The sequence below is a fragment of the Engystomops pustulosus genome, chromosome 3, assembly GCF_040894005.1.
Source record: "Engystomops pustulosus chromosome 3, aEngPut4.maternal, whole genome shotgun sequence".
In the NCBI taxonomy this organism is placed as follows: Eukaryota; Metazoa; Chordata; class Amphibia; order Anura; family Leptodactylidae; genus Engystomops; species Engystomops pustulosus.
In genome coordinates, this window is record NC_092413.1 from 232,400,725 (window position 1) to 232,418,015 (window position 17,291).

Here is a 17,291-nt window from a genome sequence, read left to right on the forward strand (position 1 = left end):
AGCACAGTCAGGATGTTGGATGGGGCTGAGGTTAGGCACTGATGCTGGTGATGAGCCTAGGAGCACAGTCAGGATGATGGATGGGCTGAGGTTAGGCACTGATGCTGGTGATGAGCCCAGGAGCACAGTCAGGATGTTGGATGGGGCTGAGGTTAGGCAATGATGCTGGTGATGAGCCTAGGACCACAGTCAGGATGTTGGATGGGCTGAGGTTAGGCATTGATGCGGGTGATGAGCCCAGTAGCACAGTCAGGACGATGGATGGGGCTGAGGTTAGGCACTGATGCTGGTGATGAGCCTAGGAGCACAGTCAGGATGTTACATGGGGCTTTGGTTAGGCACTGATGCTGGTGATAAGCCTAGGAGCACAGTCAGGATGTTGGATGGGCTGTAGTTAGGCACTGATGCTGGTGATGAGCCTAGGAGCACAATCAGAATGATGGATGGGCTGAGGTTAGGCACTGATGCTGGTGCTAAGCCTAGGAGCACAGTCAGGATTTTGGATGGGCTTAGGTTAGGCACTGCTGCAGATGATGAGCCTAGGAGCACAGTCAGGATGATGGATGGGCTGAGGTTCGGCACTGATGTGGGTGATGGGTCTAGGAGCAAAGTCAGGATGTTGGATGGGCTGAGGTTAGGCACTGATGCTGGTGATGAGCCTAGGAGCACAGTCAGGATATTGGATGGGCTGAGGTTAGGCACTGATGTGGAAGATGGGTCTAGGAGCACAGTCAGGATATTGGATGGGCTGAGGTTAGGCACTGTTGTGGGTGATGGGTCTAGGAGCACAGTCAGGGTGTTACATGGGGCTTTGGTTAGGCACTGATACTGGTGATAAGTCTAGGAGCACAGTCAGGATGTTGGATGGGCTGTAGTTACGCACTGATGCTGGTGATGAGCCTAGGAGCACAGTCAGAATGATGGATGGGCTGAGGTTAGGCACCGATGCTGGTGATAAGCCTAGAAGCACAGTCAAGATGTTGGATGGGCTGAGGTTAGGCACTGATGCTGGTGATGAGCCTAGGAGCACAGTCAGGATGTTGGATGGGCTGAGGTTAGGCACTGATGCTGGTGATGAGCCTAGAAGCACAGTCAGTATGATGGATGGGCTGAGGTTAGGTACTGATGCTGGTGATGAGCCTAGGAGCACAGTCAGGATGATGGATGGGCTGAGGTTAGGCACTGATGCTGGTGATGAGCCTAGGACCACAGTCAGGATGTTGGATGGGCTGAGGTTAGGCACTTATGCTGGTGATGAGCCTAGGAGCACAGTCAGGATGATGGATGGGCTGAGGTTAGGCACTGATGCTGGTGATGAGCCTAGGACCACAGTCAGGATGATGGATGGGCTGAGGTTAGGCACTGATGCTGGTGATGAGCCTAGGAGCACAGACAGGATGATGGATGGGCTGAGGTTAGGCACTGATGCTGGTGATGAGCCCAGGAGCACAGTCAGGATGTTGGATGGGGCTGTTAGGCAATGATGCTGGTGATGAGCCTAGGACCACAGTCAGGATGTTGGATGGGCTGAGGTTAGGCATTGATGCGGGTGATGAGCCTAGGAGCAAAGTCAGGATGATGGATGGGGCTGAGGTTAGGCACTGATGCTGGTGATGAGCCCAGGAGCACAGTCAGGACGATGGATGGGGCTGAGGTTAGGCACTGATGCTGGTGATGAGCCTAGGAGCACAGTCAGGATGATGGATGTGGCTGAGGTTAGGCACTGATGCTGGTGATGAGCCTAGGAGCCCAGTCAGGATGATAGATGGGCTGAGGTTAGGCACTGATGCTGGTGATGAGCCTAGGAGCACAGTCAGGATGGTGGATGGGCTGAGGTTAGGCACTGATGCTGGTGATGAGCCTAGGACCACAGTCAGGATGTTGGATGGCCTGAGGTTAGGCACTGATGCTGGTGATGAGCCTAGGAGCACAGTCAGGATGTTGGATGGGGCTGAGGTTAGGCACTGATGCTGGTGATGAGCCTAGGAGCACAGTCAGGATGATGGATGGGCAGAGGGTTAGGCACTGATGCTGGTGATGAGCCTAGGAGCACAGTCAGGATGATGGATGGGCTGAGGTTAGGCACTGATGCTGGTGATGAGCCTAGGAGCACAGTCAGGATGTTACATGGGGCTTTGATTAGGCACTGATGCTGGTGATAAGCCTAGGACCACAGTCAGGATGATAGATGGGGCTAAGGTTTGGCACTAATGCTGAGGATGAGCCTAGGAGCACAGTCAGGATGTTGGATGGGCTTTAGTTAGGCACTGATGCTGGTGATGAGCCTAGGAGCACAGTCAGGATGATGGATGGGCTGAGAGTTAGGCACTGATGCTGGTGATGAGCCTAGGAGCACAGTCAGGATGATGGATGGGCTGAGGTTAGGCACTGAGGCTGGTAATGAGCCTAGGACCACAGTCAGGATGTTGGATGGGCTGAGGTTAGGCATTGATGCTGGTGATGAGCCTAGGAGCACAGTCAGGATGTTACATGGGGCTTTGGTTAGGCACTGATGCTGGTGATGAGCCTAGGAGCACAGTCAGGATGTTGGATGGGCTGTAGTTAGGCACTGATGCTGGTGATGAGCCTGGGAGCACAATCAGAATGATGGATGGGCTGAGGTTAGGCACTGATGCTTGTGATAAGCCTAGGAGCACAGTCAGAATGTTGGATGGGCTGAGGTTAGGCACTGCTGCAGGTGATGAGCCTAGGAGCACAGTCAGGATGATGGATGGGCTGAGGTTAGGCACTGATGCTGGTGATGAGCCTAGGAGCACAGTCAGGATGTTACATGGGGCTTTGGTTAGGCACTGATGCTGGTGATAAGCCTAGGAGCACAGTCAGGATGTTGGATGGGCTGTAGTTAGGCACTGATGCTGGTAATGAGCCTAGGAGCACAATCAGAATGATGAATGGGCTGAGGTTAGGCACTGATGCTTGTGATAAGCCTAGGAGCACAGTCAGGATGTTGGATGGGCTGAGGTTAGGCACTGCTGCAGGTGATGAGCCTAGGAGCACAGTCAGGATGATGGATGGGCTGAGGTTAGGCACTGTTGTGGGTGATGAGCCTAGGAGCACAGTCAGGATGTTACATGGGGCTTTGGTTAGGCACTGATGCTGGTGATAAGCCTAGGAGCACAGTCAGGATGTTGGATGGGCTGTAGTTAGGCACTGATGCTGGTGATGAGCCTAGGAGCACAGTGAGGATGATGGATGGGCTGAGGTTAGGCACTGATGCTGGTGATAAGCCTAGAAGCACAGTCAAGATGTTGGATGGGCTGAGGTTAGGCACTGCTGCAGGTGATGAGCCTAGGAGCACAGTCAGGATGTTGGATGGGCTGAGGTTAGGCAGTGCTGCAGCTGATGAGCCTAGGAGCACAGTCAGAATGTTGGATGGGCTGAGGTTAGGCACTGATGCTGGTGATAAGCCTAGGAGCACAGTCAGGATGTTAGATGGGCAGAGGTTAGGCACTGATGCTGGGGATGGGTCTAGGAGCACAGTCAGGATATTGGATGGGCTGAGGTTAGGCATTGATGCCAGTGATGAGCTTAGGAGCACAGTCAGGATAGTTCAGATCTTGTATGAGTAGAATAGAATAAAACTGTATTAATCCAGTTGGAAAATAGTTTCGTGCATCACTACTTACACAGTATAATATATTTCAGAATAACATCCCAGCACCGTGTGTGTTTGTTTGTTTGGGGGGGATTGAAGGGAAGGAGCCGCCTCACAGTTATGAGGTTCTGCCACATAGTGTCACAGTAATAGTTCCGTAATTTGTGGGTCCATTAAAGTTGAATGATCACGGCTCTGACCCCATTGACAAGATCTGAGGTATGAGCCATAGATCTGTGCACACTGTGCAGGATCTGCTGCTGTAAACAGTCATTTCTCTGGCCAAGCGATATGAAGGAGCAGACACAACTGGAGGATGGATCCTCGAAGAATCCAAAACAAGACGCTATCATGAGGCGAAAGTATGAAAAGATACAAGGGAGGAGGAGAACAAACATATGAAAACCTCGAGACGTCCCCAACGTCCTCTGCTGACAGAAGATCATCTGCTTCCAGAAAAGCTGGGTGACCGGAAAATCCTTCCAGTACTTATACCCTGTAACCTACATCTACATAATGTACCGCACATAACATGCATGTGATACGTGGCTGATCTCATCCCTACTATATACAATGTATACGTTATCCTCTGTGCTGCTGTGATGGGCTCCGCTATCTTCTCCTGTTCTGACATTTCCTCTGCCGGTCCTGACCCGGAGAATCGCTCAACTCTAAATCACCGACAGGAAGAAGACTCAAGGACAGAAACCTCATTACACACAGAGGATCCCGCAACACCATGACTTATGAGACAAGAAAGAACATCCAAGTCCTGAGGAACCGCAACATAAGCTCAGGAGACCTTGACTGCCGGACCACCTAATCCTAGACATAACACACAGGATTATATTATAGGCAGTATTATGTACATAGGGGGCAGTATTATAGTAGTTATACTCCTGTACATAGGGGGCAGTATTATAGTAGTTATATTCCTGTACATAGGAGGCAGTATTATAGTAGTTATATTCTTGTACATAGGGGGCAGTAATATAGTAGTTATATCCCTGTACATAGGGGGCAGTATTATAGTAGTTATATTCTTGTACATAGGGGGCAGTATTATAGTAGTTATATTCTTGTACATAGGGGGCAGTATTATAGTAGTTATATTCCTGTACATAGGGGGCAGTATTATAGTAGTTATATTCCTGTACATAGGGAGCAGTATTATAGTAGTTATATTCTTGTACATAGGGGGCAGTATTATAGTAGTTATATTCCTGTACATAGGGGGCAGTATTATAGTAGTTATATTCTTGTACATAGGGGGCAGTATTATAGTAGTTATATTCCTGTACATAGGGGGCAGTATTATAGTAGTTATATTCTTGTACATAGGGGGCAGTATTATAGTAGCTATATTCTTGTACATAGGGGGCAGTATTATAGTAGTTATATTCCTGTACATAGGGGGCAGTATTATAGTAGTTATATTCTTGTACATAGGGGGCAGTATTATAGTAGTTATATTCCTGTACATAGGGGGCAGTATTATAGTAGTTATATTCTTGTACAGTATTACAAGAGGGGCAGTATTATAGTAGTTATATTCTTGTACATAGGGGGCAGTATTATAGTAGTTATATTCCTGTGCATAGGGGCAGTATAATAGTAGTTATGTTCTTGTACATAGGAGGCAGTATTATAGTAGTTATATTCTTGTACATAGGGGGCAGTATTATAGTAGTTATATTCCTGTGCATAGGGGCAGTATAATAGTAGTTATGTTCTTGTACATAGGAGGCAGTATTATAGTAGTTATATTCCTGTACATAGGGAGCAGTATTATAGTAGTTATATTCTTGTACATAGTGGGCAGTATTACAGTAGTTATATTCTTGTACATAGGGGGCAGTATTATAGTAGTTATATTCCTGTGCATAGGGGCAGTATAATAGTAGTTATGTTCTTGTACATAGGGAGCAGTATTATAGTAATATTCTTGTACATGGGGGACAGTATTATATTAGTTATATTCTTGTACATAGGGGGCATTATTATAGTAGTTATATTCTTGTACATAGGGGGCAGTATTATAGTAGTTATATTCCTGTACATAGGGGGCAGTATTATAGTAGTTATATTCCTGTACATAGGGGGCAGTATTATAGTAGTTATATTCCTGTACATAGGGGGCAGTATTATAGTAGTTATATTCCTGTACATAGGGGCAGTATTATAGTAGTTATATTCCTGTACATAGGGGCAGTATTATAGTAGTTATATTCCTGTACATAGGGGGCAGTATTATAGTAGTTATATTCTTGTACATAGGGGGCAGTATTATAGTAGTTATATTCTTGTACATAGGGGCAGTATTATAGTAGTTATATTCTTGTACATAGGGGGCAGTATTATAGTAGTTATATTCTTGTACATAGGGGGCAGTATTATAGTAGTTATATTCTTGTACATAGGGGGCAGTATTATAGTAGTTATATTCTTGTACATAGGGAGCAGTATTATAGTAGTTATATTCTTGTACATAGGGGCAGTATTATAGTAGTTATATCCCTGTACATAGGGAGCAGTATTATAGTAGTTATATTCTTGTACATAGTGGGCAGTATTACAGTAGTTATATTCTTGTACATAGGGGGCAGTATTATAGTAGTTATATTCCTGTGCATAGGGGCAGTATAATAGTAGTTATATTCCTGTACATAGAGGGCAGTATTATAGTAGTTATGTTCTTGTACATAGGGAGCAGTATTATAGTAGTTATATTCCTGTACATAGGGGGCAGTATTATAGTAGTTATATTCCTGTACATAGGGAGCAGTATTATAGTAGTTATATTCTTGTACATAGGGGCAGTATTATAGTAGTTATATTCTTGTACATGGGGGACAGTATTATATTAGTTATATTCTTGTACATAGGGGGCATTATTATAGTAGTTATATTCTTGTACATAGGGGGCAGTATTATAGTAGTTATATTCCTGTACATAGGGGCAGTATAATAGTAGTTATATTCCTGTACATAGGGGGCAGTATTATAGTAGTTATATTCCTGTACATAGGGGGCTGTATTATAGTAGTTATATTCTTGTACATAGGGGGCAGTATTATAGTAGTTATATTCTTGTACATAGGAGGCAGTATTATAGTAGTTATATTCTTGTACATAGGGGCAGTATTATAGTAGTTATATTCCTGTACATAGGGGGCAGTATTATAGTAGTTATATTCCTGTACATAGGGGCAGTATTATAGTAGTTATATTCCTGTACATAGGGGCAGTATTATAGTAGTTATATTCCTGTACATAGGAGGCAGTATTATAGTAGTTATATTCTTGTACATAGGGGGCAGTATTATAGTAGTTATATTCCTGTACATATGGGGCAGTATTATAGTAGTTATATTCCTGTACATAGGGGGCAGTATTATAGTAGTTATATTCTTGTACATAGGGGCAGTATTATAGTAGTTATATTCTTGTACATAGGGGGCAGTATTATAGTAGTTATATTCTTGTACATAGGGAGCAGTATTATAGTAGTTATATTCTTGTACATAGGGGCAGTATTATAGTAGTTATATTCTTGTACATAGGGGCAGTATTATAGTAGTTATATTCCTGTACATAGGGGGCAGTGTTATAGTAGTTATATTCTTGTACGTAGGGAGCAGTATTATAGTAGTTATATTCCTGTACATAGGGGGCAGTATTATAGTAGTTATATTCCTGTACATAGGGGGCAGTATTATAGTAGTTATATTCCTGTACATAGGGGGCAGTATTATAGTAGTTATATTCTTGTACATAGGGGGCAGTATTATAGTAGTTATATTCTTGTACATAGGGGGCAGTATTATAGTAGTTATATTCCTGTACATAGGGGGCAGTATTATAGTAGTTATATTCTTGTACATAGGGAGCAGTATTATAGTAGTTATATTCTTGTACATAGGGGGCAGTATTATAGTAGTTATATTCCTGTACATAGGGGGCAGTATTATAGCAGTTATATTCCTGTACATAGGGGGCAATATTATAGTAGTTATATTCCTGTACATAGGGGGCAGTATTATAGTAGTTATATTCTTGTACGTAGGGGGCAGTATTATAGTAGTTATATTCTTGTACATAGGGGGCAGTATTATAGTAGTTATATTCTTGTACGTAGGGGGCAGTATTATAGTAGTTATATTCTTGTACATAGGGGGTAGTATTATAGTAGTTATATTCTTGTACATAGGGGGTAGTATTATAGTAGTTATATTCTTGTACATAGGGGGCAGTATTATAGTAGTTATATTCTTGTACATAGGGGGCAGTATTATAGTAGTTATATTCTTGTACATAGGGGGCAGTATTATAGTAGTTATATTCCTGTACATAGGGGGCAGTATTATAGTAGTTATATTCTTGTACGTAGGGGGCAGTAGCGAATAAGACAAATGCAAAAGTTCCTGCTCACCTTCCAACTTGACTGATTCCCAGCGTGAAATACATCCAAAAAAGCCCCACGGACCACAGGCACATATTCCAAGAAGAAGAAAATGATGTCCGCGCTTCAGGGATATACAGGTAAAATTCAAATCTTTTATTTTTAAATCATGTAAAATCCACAATAGGCAAAATTACAAACGTGTGATGGCACAGGTATGGTAACCAACGCGTTTCGCCCTCTCTCAGGGCTTAATCATGGTCTCTATAGCTCAAAAAACATACTGTCAATTTAAAGATCCCGCTCCGGTAATGGCGTGTGACGTCACGATCACGTGACGGAAATCACATGATCGGACTGCGACACGCCTACCATGGTGCAGCGAGGTATCGTAATACAATAAGAACTTCAAATGTTTAAAAACAACCACAATAAAAGGTATGGTGGGTAATGGAAAGACACTGATTATATGACGCAGAATATTAGGATAAGGAAATTAATGTTTCACAATGAGTGTTTAAGAAAACCTGAAAAAGCGGATAACAAACATGGTGATTCTATTAGCAGTACAATGAAGTAAACATGGATATGACAAGCCAGTAATTATAATACAATCTGTTAAATGGCTGCATAGTTTACAATGCTTAGAGAAGAGAAATAGACAGGAAACACTGTATTCCAAGGCATGGTTAGATATAATAGTGGTAAAGACTATGTGGTGCTATTTGTTGAACCCTAACGTATCCTATGGAATAACCATTAAGGCAAAAAAGAAAAGGTACATTTTATTCTTAAATTAAACCTTACCTTAGTAGGGGGAAGTATTATAGTAGTTATATTCTTGTACATAGGGGGCAGTATTATAGTAGTTATATTCCTGTACATAGGGGGCAGTATTATAGTAGTTATATTCTTGTACATAGGGGGCAGTATTATAGTAGTTATATTCTTGTACATAGGGGGCAGTATTATAGTAGTTATATTCCTGTACATAGGGGGCAGTATTATAGTAGTTATATTCCTGTACATAGGGGGCAGTATTATAGTAGTTATATTCCTGTACATAGGGGGCAGTATTATAGTAGTTATATTCCTGTACATAGAGGGCAGTATTATAGTAGTTATATTCTTGTACATAGGGGGCAGTATTATAGTAGTTATATTCCTGTACATAGGGGGCAGTATTATAGTAGTTATATTCCTGTACATAGGGGGCAGTATTATAGTAGTTATATTCCTGTACATAGGGGGCAGTATTATAGTAGTTATATTCCTGTACATAGGGGGCAGTATTATAGTAGTTATATTCTTGTACATAGGGGGCAGTATTATAGTAGTTATATTCTTGTACATAGGGGGCAGTATTATAGTAGTTATATTCCTGTACATAGGGGGCAGTATTATAGTAGTTATATTCCTGTACATAGGGGGCAGTATTATAGTAGTTATATTCTTGTACATAGGGGGCAGTATTATAGTAGTTATATTCTTGTACATAGGAGGCAGTATTATAGTAGTTATATTCTTGTACATAGGGGGCAGTATTATAGTAGTTATATTCTTGTACATAGGAGGCAGTATTATAGTAGTTATATTCTTGTACATAGGGGGCAGTATTATAGTAGTTATATTCTTGTACATAGGGGGCAGTATTATAGTAGTTATATTCCTGTACATAGGAGGCAGTATTATAGTAGTTATATTCTTGTACATAGGGGGCAGTATTATAGTAGTTATATTCTTGTACATAGGGGGCAGTATTATAGTAGTTATATTCCTGTACATAGGGGGCAGTATTATAGTAGTTATATTCCTGTACATAGTGGACAGTATTATAGTAGTTATATTCCTGTACATAGGGGGCAGTATTATAGTAGTTATATTCCTGTACATAGGGGGCAGTATTATAGTAGTTATATTCTTGTACATAGGGGGCAGTATTATAGTAGTTATATTCCTGTACATAGGGGGCAGTATTACAGTAGTTATATTCCTGTACATAGGGAGCAGTATTATAGTAGTTATATTCTTGTACATAGGGGGCAGTATTATAGTAGTTATATTCTTGTACATAGGGGGCAGTATTATAGTAGTTATATTCCTGTACATAGGGGCAGTATTATAGTAGTTATATTCTTGTACATAGGGGGCAGTATTATAGTAGTTATATTCTTGTACATAGGGGGCAGTATTATAGTAGTTATATTCTTGTACATAGGAGGCAGTATTATAGTAGTTATATTCTTGTACATAGGAGGCAGTATTATAGTAGTTATATTCTTGTACATAGGGGGCAGTATTATAGTAGTTATATTCTTGTACATAGGGGGCAGTATTATAGTAGTTATATTCTTGTACATAGGGAGCAGTATTGTAGTAGTTATATTCTTGTACATAGGAGGCAGTATTATAGTAGTTATATTCTTGTACATAGGGAGCAGTATTATAGTAGTTATATTCCTGTACATAGGGGCAGTATTATAGTAGTTATATTCCTGTACATAGGGGCAGTATTATAGTAGTTATATTCTTGTACATAGGGGGCAGTATTATAGTAGTTATATTCCTGTACATAGGGGGCAGTATTATAGTAGTTATATTCCTGTACATAGGGGCAGTATTATAGTAGTTATATTCCTGTACATAGGGGCAGTATTATAGTAGTTATATTCTTGTACATAGGGGGCAGTATTATAGTAGTTATATTCCTGTACATAGGGGGCAGTATTATAGTAGTTATATTCCTGTACATAGGGGGCAGTATTATAGTAGTTATATTCTTGTACATAGGGGGCAGTATTATAGTAGCTATATACTTGTACATAGGGGGCAGTATTATAGGAGTTATATTCCTGTACATAGTGGGCAGTATTATAGTAGTTATATTCTTGTACATAGGGGCAGTATTATAGTAGTTATATTCTTGTACATAGGGGGCAGTATTATAGTAGTTATATTCTTGTACATAGGGGGCAGTATTATAGTAGTTATATTCCTGTACATAGGGGGCAGTATTATAGTAGTTATATTCTTGTACATAGGGGGCAGTATTATAGTAGTTATATTCTTGTACATAGGGGGCAGTATTATAGTAGTTATATTCTTGTACATAGGGGCAGTATTATAGTAGTTATATTCTTGTACATAGGGGGCAGTATTATAGTAGTTATATTCCTGTACATAGGGGGCAGTATTATAGTAGTTATATTCCTGTACATAGGGGGCAGTATTATAGTAGTTATATTCTTGTACATAGGGGGCAGTATTATAGTAGTTATATTCTTGTACATAGGGGCAGTATTATAGTAGTTATATTCTTTTACATAGGGGGCAGTATTATAGTAGTTATATTCCTGTACATAGGGGGCAGTATTATAGTAGTTATATTCCTGTACATAGGGGGCAGTATTATAGTAGTTATATTCCTGTACATAGGGGGCAGTATTATAGTAGTTATATTCCTGTACATAGGGGGCAGTATTATAGTAGTTATATTCCTTCCCTCTCATTGTCTATGTCAGTTCTCCTGATTTTTCCGTCCCTATTGGTGGTTGGGGTTGAACTTCTGCCTTCAAGCTGCAGGGAAATCAGCTTCTCAGGGTGAGTGGGTGACATGCAACCTGTATTTGCTGAGTACACAGCGGCTGCTCCTATGTTTGCCTTTTGTGTTTATCTGATGTCACGAACGTTCAGTGAGATGAAGATACATAAATAGACAAATCACTGATCCCTTATAGACGTTTCCTTTAAGAGTTGTTTTCTATTTCTATGAAACTGTCAATTAAAATTTGGAATTTATTTCATCGGCCCATTCTGTGACACGATTCTTACACAGTGTTCACACCATACTATATACTATATACTGTGTTTGATGCTATCAGGAAATCAGTCTGTGATGCATTGTAGCCACAAAATAGTCTAATTTTATTAACAAATTGACAGAAACTGACAGATAGTAAACTATGAGTATTTGTATAATGTGTAAAGTATGGAGAGGGGGGTGCACTCCAAAAAGAGGAAAGTAAAATGAAGAAAAATAAAGAAATGCAACAAGAAATCAAATAATAACGTAACAAATAAGGAGATGAAGAAAGTACAAAGATCTGAAAGATACAGAAAAGAAACAAGAAATGAAAGAAGATTCCAGAAGAGGAAGGAGAAGGAGAAGAAGACAGGATGGAAATAGAACAAGTATGAAAAGTGGAAGGAGGAGAAGATCACAAGGAGAGGGATAAACAATGTGAAGGAAGGAGAAGACAGAGAAAGGCAAACCCAGAGAAAAGAGAAGATAAAGATGACGATGAAGACCATGAGCAGAGGAATCAAGGAGGAGATAATAAGAAACATTAATAAGAAACATAAAGGGGGAAATTTACTGATTAAACCGATGGAAAACCAGAAGATTTTTCTTGTAACAATGGGGCAGATTTACTTACCCGGCCCATTCGCGATCCAGTGGCACGTTCTCTGCACAGGATTCGGGTCCGGACGGGATTTATGAAGGTAGTTCCTCCGCCGTCCACCAGGTGGCGCTGCTGCGCTGAAAATCATCTGAACGCACCGGAATACACCGAGCTGGACCAGGTGAAGGTAAGCGCTTCCCAAGCGACACATTTTCGGTTATTAAATGCGGCGGTTTTTCCGAATCCGTCAGGTTTTTGGTTCGGACACGCCCCCCAATTTCCATCGCGTGCATGCCGGTGCCGATGCGCCACAATCCGATCTCGTGCGCCAAAATCCCGGGGCTATTCAGGTACAATCGGCGCAAATCAGAAATATTCGGGTAACACGTCGGGAAAACGCGAATCGGGCCCTTAGTACCCCCAATGTGTAGCTTATGTAGTAATTATGTAGTGTTCTCTCGGGCAGGTGACACTATAGTAGTGTTATGTAGTGTCCTCTCGGGCAGGTGACACTGTAGTTGTGTTATGTAGTGTCCTCTCGGGCAGGTGACACTGTAGTAGTGTTATGTAGTGTCCTCTCGGGCAGGTGACACTGTAGTAGTGTTATGTAGTGTCCTCTCGGGCAGGTGACACTGTAGTAGTGTTATGTAGTGTCCTCTCGGGCAGGTGACACTGTAGTAGTGTTATGTAGTGTCCTCTCGGGCAGGTGACACTGTAGTAGTGTTATGTAGTGTCCTCTCGGGCAGGTGACACTGTAGTAGTGTTATGTAGTCTCCGTCAGGGCAGGTGACACTGTAGTAGTGTTATGTAGTGTCCTCTTGGGCAGGTGACACTGTAGTAGTGTTATGTAGTGTCCTCTCGGGCAGGTGACACTAGTAGTGTTATGTAGTATCCTCTCGGGCAGGTGACCCTGTAAGTAGTGTTATGTAGTGTCCTCTCGGGCAGGTGATACTGTAGTAGTGTTATGTAGTGTCCTCTCGGGCAGGTGACACTGTAGTAGTGTTAGGTAGTGTCCTCTCGGGCAGGTGACATTGTAGTAGTGTTATGTAGTGTCCTCTCGGGCAGGTGACACTGTAGTAGTGTTAGGTAGTGTCCTCTTGGGCAGGTGACACAGTAGTAGTGTTATGTAGTGTCCTCCTCGGGGAGGTGACACTGTAGTAGTGGTATGTAGTGTCCTCTCGGGCAGGTGACACAGTAGTAGTGTTATGTAGTGTCCTCTCGGGCAGGTGACACTGTAGTAGTGTTATGTAGTGTCCTCCTCGGGCAGGTGACACTGTAGTAGTGGTATGTAGTGTCCTCTCGGGCAGGTGACATTGTAGTAGTGTTATGTAGTTTCCTCTTGGGCAGGTGACACTGTAGTAGTGTTACGTAGTGTCTCCTCCAGGGCAGGTGACACTGTAGTAGTGTTATGTAGTGTCCTCTCGGGCAGGTGACACTGTAGTAGTGTTATGTAGTGTCCTCTCGGGCAGGTGACACTGTAGTAGTGTTATGTAGTGTCCTCTCGGGCAGCTGACACTGTAGTTGTGTTATGTAGTGTCCTCTCGGGCCGGTGACACTGTAGTAGTGTTATGTAGTGTCCTCTCGGGCAGGTGACACTGTAGTAGTGTTATGTAGTGTCCTCTCGGGCAGGTGACACTGTAGTAGTGTTATGTACTGTCCTCTCGGGCAGGTGACACTGTAGTAGTGTTATGTAGTGTCCTCTCGGGCCGGTGACACTGTAGTAGTGTTATGTAGTGTCCTCTCGGGCAGGTGACACAGTAGTAGTGTTATGTAGTGTCCTCTCGGGGAGGTGACACTGTAGTAGTGTTATGTAGTGTCCTCTCGGGGAGGTGACACTGTAGTAGTGTTATGTAGTGTCCTCTCGGGCAGGTGACACTGTAGTAGTGTTATGTAGTGTCCTCTCGGGCATGTGACACTGTAGTAGTGTTATGTGGTGTCCTCTCGGGGAGGTGACACTGTAGTAGTGTTATGTGGTGTCCTCTCGGGCAGGTGACACTGTAGTAGTGTTATGTAGTGTCCTCTCGGGCAGGTGACACTGTAGTAGTGTTATGTAGTGTCCTCTCGGGCAGCTGACACTGTAGTTGTGTTATGTAGTGTCCTCTCGGGCCGCTGACACTGTAGTTGTGTTATGTAGTGTCCTCTCGGGCCGGTGACACTGTAGTAGTGTTATGTAGTGTCCTCTCGGGCCGGTGACACTGTAGTAGTGTTATGTAGTGTCCTCTCGGGCAGGTGACACTGTAGTAGTGTTATGTAGTGTCCTCTCGGGCAGGTGACACAGTAGTAGTGTTATGTAGTGTCCTCCTCGGGCAGGTGACACTGTAGTAGTGGTATGTAGTGTCCTCTCGGGCAGGTGACACTGTAGTAGTGTTATGTAGTGTCCTCTTGGGCAGGTGACACTGTAGTAGTGTTACGTAGTGTCTCCTCCAGGGCAGGTGACACTGTAGTAGTGTTATGTAGTGTCCTCTTGGACAGGTGACACTGTAGTAGTGTTATGTAGTGTCCTCTCGGGCAGGTGACACTGCAGTAGTGTTATGTAGTGTCCTCTCGGGCAGGTGACACTGTAGTAGTGTTATGTAGTGTCCTCTCGGGCAGGTGACACTGTAGTTGTGTTATGTAGTGTCCTCTCGGGCAGGTGACACTGTAGTAGTGTTATGTAGTGTCCTCTCGGGCAGGTGACACTGTAGTAGTGTTATGTAGTGTCCTCCTCGGGCCGGTGACACTGTAGTAGTGTTATGTAGTGTCCTCTTGGGCAGGTGACACTGTAGTAGTGTTATGTAGTGTCCTCTCGGGCAGGTGACACAGTAGTAGTGTTATGTAGTGTCCTCCTCAGGCAGGTGACACTGTAGTAGTGTTATGTAGTGTCCTCTCGGGCAGGTGACACTGTAGTAGTGTTATGTGGTGTCCTCTCGGGCAGGTGACACTGTAGTAGTGTTATGTAGTGTCCTCTCGGGCAGGTGACACTGTAGTTGTGTTATGTAGTGTCCTCTCGGGCAGGTGACACTGTAGTAGTGTTATGTAGTGTCCTCTCGGGCAGGTGATACTGTAGTAGTGTTATGTAGTGTCCTCCTCGGGCAGGTGACACTATAGTAGTGTTATGTAGTGTCCTCTCGGGCAGGTGACACAGTAGTAGTGTTATGTAGTGTCCTCCTCGGGCAGGTGACACTGTAGTAGTGGTATGTAGTGTCCTCTCGGGCAGGTGACATTGTAGTAGTGTTATGTAGTGTCCTCTCGGGCAGGTGACACTGTAGTAGTGTTATGTAGTGTCCTCTCGGGCAGGTGACACAGTAGTAGTGTTATGTAGTGTCCTCCTCGGGCAGGTGACACTGTAGTAGTGGTATGTAGAGTCCTCTCGGGCAGGTGACACTGTAGTAGTGTTATCTAGTGTCCTCTCGGGCAGGTGACACTGTAGTAGTGTTATGTAGTGTCCTCTCGGGCAGGTGACGCTGTAGTAGTGTTATGTAGTGTCCTCTCGGGCAGGTGACACTGTAGTAGTGTTATGTAGTGTCCTCTCGGGCAGGTGACACTGTAGTAGTGTTATGTAGTGTCCTCTCGGGCAGGTGACACTGTAGTAGTGTTATGTAGTGTCCTCTTGGGCAGGTGACACTGTAGTAGTGTTATGTAGTGTCCTCTCGGGCAGGTGACACAGTAGTAGTGTTATGTAGTGTCCTCCTCGGGCAGGTGACACTGTAGTAGTGGTATGTAGTGTCCTCTCGGGCAGGTGACACTGTAGTAGTGGTATGTAGTGTCCTCTCGGGCCGGTGACACTGTAGTAGTGTTATGTAGTGTCCTCTCGGGCAGGTGACACAGTAGTAGTGTTATGTAGTGTCCTCTCGGGGAGGTGACACTGTAGTAGTGTTATGTAGTGTCCTCTCGGGCAGGTGACACTGTAGTAGTGTTATGTAGTGTCCTCTCGGGCAGGTGACACTGTAGTTGTGTTATGTAGTGTCCTCTCGGGCAGGTGACACTGTAGTAGTGTTATGTAGTGTCCTCTCGGGCAGGTGACACTGTAGTAGTGTTATGTAGTGTCCTCCTCGGGCCGGTGACACTGTAGTAGTGTTATGTAGTGTCCTCTTGGGCAGGTGACACTGTAGTAGTGTTATGTAGTGTCCTCTCGGGCAGGTGACACAGTAGTAGTGTTATGTAGTGTCCTCCTCAGGCAGGTGACACTGTAGTAGTGTTATGTAGTGTCCTCTCGGGCAGGTGACACTGTAGTAGTGTTATGTGGTGTCCTCTCGGGCAGGTGACACTGTAGTAGTGTTATGTAGTGTCCTCTCGGGCAGGTGACACTGTAGTTGTGTTATGTAGTGTCCTCTCGGGCAGGTGACACTGTAGTAGTGTTATGTAGTGTCCTCTCGGGCAGGTGATACTGTAGTAGTGTTATGTAGTGTCCTCCTCGGGCAGGTGACACTGTAGTAGTGTTATGTAGTGTCCTCTCGGGCAGGTGACACAGTAGTAGTGTTATGTAGTGTCCTCCTCGGGCAGGTGACACTGTAGTAGTGGTATGTAGTGTCCTCTCGGGCAGGTGACATTGTAGTAGTGTTATGTAGTGTCCTCTCGGGCAGGTGACACTGTAGTAGTGTTATGTAGTGTCCTCCTCGGGCAGGTGACACTGTAGTAGTGGTATGTAGAGTCCTCTCGGGCAGGTGACACTGTAGTAGTGTTATCTAGTGTCCTCTCGGGCAGGTGACACTGTAGTAGTGTTATGTAGTGTCCTCTCGGGCAGGTGACACTGTAGTAGTGTTATGTAGTGTCCTCTCGGGCAGGTGACACTGTAGTAGTGTTATGTAGTGTCCTCTCGGGCAGGTGACACTGTAGTAGTGTTATGTAGTGTCCTCTCGGGCAGGTGACACTGTAGTAGTGTTATGTAGTG